The following is a 5,876-nucleotide window of genomic DNA, read 5'->3' on the forward strand; positions in this document are numbered from 1 at the left end:
CTTCTCCTGCCAGCCCCAGTCTTTCCTCCCTATTAATTTCCACTTGATTAGAATTCTTTTTGAAGTATTTAAATATGGACAATGGGAAATAGAAGGGTGAGTTATTGAATATCAGTTAGACAGTATTAGTATAATCACGGCTCCCATTTTTTATATAGACACTTCATCTATATGTATAGTTTCCATTAGGAATAAAGTAGACACTCCCTCTCCCCTACCTCAAGTAATTATGATTTTTTAAAACTATAATGAAACTCTTAACAGTTAATAGCCGATTTGCAAATCCTCAGCTTAAAATTTTTAATTTAAAAAATAAGTTTTAGAACTCTAGAAAATTGGGTTTTTTTTTTTTTTCTTTCTTGCCTAAAAAATAAAAAGACAGGAGAGACTTCCCTACCAGTAAACTCTCAAAGTGGTGAGGGCTTTCAGCACATGCACACTTTTGAAAAGGGACACAGTTCTTTGGATGGAAGTTGTGGAACTCAGAGGAACCCTCTTCACTTCAGGGTGCCTGGAGAGGAGAGACACTGGTATTCAGATGTTCTTCAGGAACACATGGAATGTGCCTTCGTGGGAAAAGCAGCTACTTATCCTTCCTTTCATAACACAGGCCTCCCCACTCTCTGGTCCTGACCCTGGCTTTTATGCCAAAACCTTGATCTGAAAAAAATAAATAAATAAATAAAAATTTAAAAAAATTTAAAAAAAATAAAAAAAAACCTTGATCTGAATACCCTTATAGAACAAAACAGAGGACTCAGTTTATCTTCATGGAGTTGGGGCTTTCTGAAATGGTTATTATGGAGTTCTTGGGATTTTCTAGCATTAAGGAACTATGGTTCTTTAAAAATAAATTATTTGATAAACAGAAATTCATAAATGTTTTGAAAACCTACAAATGTTATTGAGTTTGCAAATCTTATCTTTCCACATTAGTGTTAACTATTTGACATCCCAAATGTTTGATGAACTTATAAGCAAGAAATTCTTTATAAATCCTTCCACCCAAACACAAACTGTGCTAATAAATTATGTTATTTTAAACCTGCATATTTCCTTGGCACATATGAAAAGTCCTTGCCACCAATGTAGGAAAGAACATAGATGCAGGGCTTATGTTGGAAGAGCTCAGAATCCTTAGGAATGTCAAAATAATGAGAAAGTTTAAACCAAACAGTGAACGGGAAACCAAGGCATGAAAAGAGAGATACAGAATGAGAAATTCAGTGGAAGCTCATGTGTCAAGCTAATAAGTGTGAATTAATGAAAAATTTGACTCACATTCATCCACTAGCATTTGAGAGAGGAATAAATTCAAAGTCCCTCATAAATCTTCCTCCTTGTAAATAATGCTGCTGCATAGAATTCATCCCCCAAACAACATAGATAACATAAATGAAGGGCTCCAAAGCCATATGGAAGACACATGTGACCCTGTGGCCAGAATGTGTGCTTGCTCCTCCACCCAACCTGCAACCCTGGTTCAAATTTGTGCCTCAGTCAAAAGTTTTAACTGGAACACTTCGGGTCATACATAAGGCTGCACCTTCAGACAGCTGATGAGGTATCTCAGGGAGGGTGCTTCTGGGACTGCTTTGATGAATGGATGAGCAACATCCTTCCTTGAAGGCAGGGTGGCATTCCTCATCACCCCTGACACTCCCTGATACAGTGTAGACTATTTCTGAATGGCAATAAAGAGGTAAAAAATCTACAAATATATTTTATGTATTTGGTGTCTGTGATTCCTGAACAACAAGATAGTGAAACATAGACAACAGGCAGTAGTTCTGGAGAATGCCTTCAGTTAGAATTGCCTGGAAAATATCAGTCTCATACTCACCTTGGATGTGGATCCCAGGTGGTTCCATGTTGTGTTCTGCTCATTGCACAAAAGGAGTCAAACAACCTCTCTGGACCCTCCTCATTCCACTGCTTCAGTAGACAGCATTCTCATCCCATCTGAGAAGGTGCCAGGTGAGGCTAACTTCATGGGTGTGTGACCCATACTGTAGCGCAGGGCCCCATACACACTCGTAAGTGCTTCCTGCTTGGTTGCCCCAGACCCCTAAGTTTGAACCACAGAACTTCCATGGCTCTATTCCCTCTGTTCTCTTTAAGTGAAGCTATGCCTGATAGGCAGCACTCACCATAATAATCCTAAGACTCTCCATTAGAACCCTGTCACTCATTTCTATGACTAGAAATCTGTGATCCTACATGTCTGTTTGGCTAATATCTACTGTCTATACTGGAAACAAGTATTCTAAAGTCCTTCTGGATTTTTGTGCCCCCCCAGGAAAGGGTGTTTGAAATTGCCATCTGCTGGACTCCGTAAGGTGTCTTGGGGCAAATATAAACAACTGGCCTCCTGGACATGGTCATTAGCCCTGTGAAGGCTGTACCTCAAATGGACCTTAGGCTCCATCTCATTGAATCTTCCTACAAGATGAGGAAATGGAAACTCTGGGATGGGAAAAGATTTATCTGAAGTGGATACTAGTGATTTACAGAAAGGAGGACTGGAACTGGGCTTTCTGGCTCCTAGGTCTCTTCTTATTTCTTATGCTTCCTCATGACCCATGTTGGAGTCCTAGTTTTATGGAGTAAGCCTGACATTATACTGATGCTGATAAGGAGCAAGTCAGAGACCATCAACGCCAAAGATCCAATGCCTTATGTTCAGGGTTCATGGAGGTTCAAAACTAGGCCTTGGAAGCTGGAATCAGCGTCTAGACAAGTACCTTCACCTTCTGATACACCTTCCAGGGGTTACCTAAAGTCACGGAGATAGCCACTGAGGAAGTATAGGAGGTGGATATCTTCTCTCTGGAAGCCAATGATCAGGTACAAATCTTTTTACCCATTAAGACACAGCTGAATCCCACCTTTCCTTTTCTTTCTTTGTGGTACTGGGAATCAAACCCAGAGCCTCATGCATGCTAGGCAAAACCTCTACCACTGAGCTACACTGCCAGTCCTATCTTGCCCTTGGAGATGGCCCTGACTACCCAGGCTGTCACCACTTTCCTGGTACTGTGGGTTCTACTAACACCTGGCATTTGTACCATGTGGCCAGAACTTGACTATTATATTCTTTTGTGTTATTAATCCACTATTGACCCACTTGTGTTAATTTTGGATCAAGTTTATATTCTTGGAGGTCAGCAACCCATTCTTGCACATTCTCTGGGCCAGAGGAGGAGTTGTTCTTAATTTGATTCCTTATAGAAATAGCTTCCAACAATGTGTAAGAGAAGTGCATGACTGAAAATCAGCCTAGGTTCAATGATGCTGTCCCCAAACCCCAGTACAAAAACATTCCACTGTACTATTCTCCTGGTTCCGCCTTTACCAGACAGGAAATCGAGGCTTCTGGGCAGACAGAGAAAGGTGAATGAATAAAATCCCTCCCATATCCTTGCTCCTTGCTCCTGGGTTGTTTTATAACTTGTCTTTGGACTGAATTCACATCTTTTGTCTTTATATTATGTTTGCACACAATTTGCACAAATTTGTCTTCATTGCTGAGTTTGGCTAACCCTGGGAAACTCTCTTTGATTAAATCCTAGCAAAAAAAAAAAAAAAAAAAAACAAGGAGAGCGAGAAAAAAAGAAAAAAAAGACAAAGAGAGATTCGAAAGACAACAGATAACAGAAAACAGGAAGGAACATGAAAAGAAAATGCCATAATAGTATGGCTGTGGATATTTTGGTTTTGTTTTTGTAAAAGGATAAAGTAGGGTGGAAAATTTTATGGAACAACCACAAGACTGGAGAAAGAAAGGGGACAAAACACAATTGTTCCATCTCTATACATAACAGGAGGGGGAAAACCTGAATGAGAAAAGCAGAATTATTCTCAAAACCTCTCACAGTATAAAATCAGTTGGTGAGGAGTATTACTAGCTTGGAGCTAGAAAACAAAATCATTTCTGAAGTGCATGTTTAGAGAGTGGTTTTTTAATGCAATAAAAATGGAAAAGAATTTGAGGGTGGGGTAGGGGGAGGCCCACCTACAACAGCAGCTGCTTCTGTCTTCGGGCTCTGGGCAAAGATGCTTCGTCCCATCCTTTCAGCAACCCATTATCGGGCCTCTCTCCTTCACATTATTCTCCAGCAACCTTATCAGACACAAGCATCGCCTCAGATGCTGTGACTGGAGTCTTGTAATTGTCCCCGGTTAGAGCTCAATAGCACCTTGAACCATCAGAGCAATCTCAGCTTTTAAGAAAAGGTCTCCACAAGGAGAAGCGGGTAAGAGAATTTGCCTGTGGCTATGTGAGTTCTTTAATAGCTAACTCTCCTCTGCCAGCCCTCGCTGCGGAGCCTGTGGAGAGATGAGAAGTCTCTCTATTTATCACCCGGCTCTTCCAAGTGCCTGTTAGGCAATGATCATATTATTTATTACCAGGTGTGTGGTGTTGTTGGGGGTGGGGTGGAAAATGATTTCTTTTAATGGGCCTTTCACAGATATAGGGACTTGGGAAACCCAAATGGGAAAAGGGAGAAAGAAACTGAAGACACTGGGGTACAGGAAGGGGTTTGCTGGTGCTGCACACCTGACCGCCAGCACAGGAAAATATAATTTACACATACATGATTAATTATGTTAATTGAGCAGTAAAAGGAGAAGAGACATGTGTTCTTCAAATATCTGTCTGTCTGTAATCACGTCACCTGGTGCTTACAGTTTGGGGAGGCCTTTAACTTTTAGAACCCTAGTCCTTTAACCCCACAAGAGCAAAATTCTCATGCAAAAGAAACAGCAGGGTGAGATTCAGAGTCAGAAAACTAAATTTTCAAGGTGGAGGAAGCCCCAGATCTGGCAACATGAACAGGAACTATCAGGCACTCAGAAGGGCCTGACTCCAGACTTGGAGTTCTTCATTTGAATACATCGGCCATGTTTTTCTCCCAATTCATAAATACTATTAAGAGGCTGCATGCAATGGACTCTGGAACCTTGGGGAGACAGTTTTTGTCATAAATCCTTTGTCATTCGAGGGCAATATCCTATATCAAACTGCACCCTAAGAAGAGCAGGAAATTTCATGGGGACCCATGGAAACTCAGGATGATGCTCCCTGGATCAGCAGCCTTCTCTGGGCAAATTGAGGGGCAGGCAGGCAAATAGTGAGTTCTGGATGGACCTACCGGGGCAGGTGTCAGCTTCTGCTTGTTTTAAGTTGGTTGTTGGATTCTCCAGATACTGTTCTCTGCAATGCCCATGAGCTGGAGAGGGCAACTGAGTCCAAGAACTCCTCACTAAACATCATGCCATCCATCCATAAGGACTAAATGCAACAGATCTCCTAAAGTGGAAGAGACTCTTCCTCCCTCCATCCAACCTCCCCCTCCTGCCATAAGTGGTCCAGCTGGAAGATAATGTGAATAAATCAAGATTAGGTTCAGCTGCAAAGCACAAAGGCCAACCATAAGGTAGGGTTCCATTCTCACATGAAATCTGGAGGTTGATGTCTAGTTGCTGAAACTCTGCCATCCTTAGAATACAACTTCTAGCCTCAGGGTTGCCTTGTGGTTACAAAATGGTTTTGTAGCTCTGGCAATCACATCAGAATTTGAGAAAGGAAGCAAGACGGAAAAGGAAAGAGGAAGAGAGAAGAGTGACTGAGAAAGAGGGACCTGTAAGAGGGCACATGCCTGGTGAATCAGCTGCCCTTTTACCAAGGCACTTTCTAGAAGCATGCTACTCAGTAGTTTGCAGTACTCAGGGAATCTTTCCCCATTTGACTGCAGCTCCTACATCACCTACAGAACAGCTCGTGGCCACTCTTTTCCATTAAGGAAACTTGAAAATGTGTTCTTTTTGTTTTAATCTGGTAATTCCATCAATCCTACAAAATTAGGGTTTTC

The sequence above is a fragment of the Sciurus carolinensis genome, chromosome 9, assembly GCF_902686445.1.
Source record: "Sciurus carolinensis chromosome 9, mSciCar1.2, whole genome shotgun sequence".
NCBI classification, from domain to species: domain Eukaryota; kingdom Metazoa; phylum Chordata; class Mammalia; order Rodentia; family Sciuridae; genus Sciurus; species Sciurus carolinensis.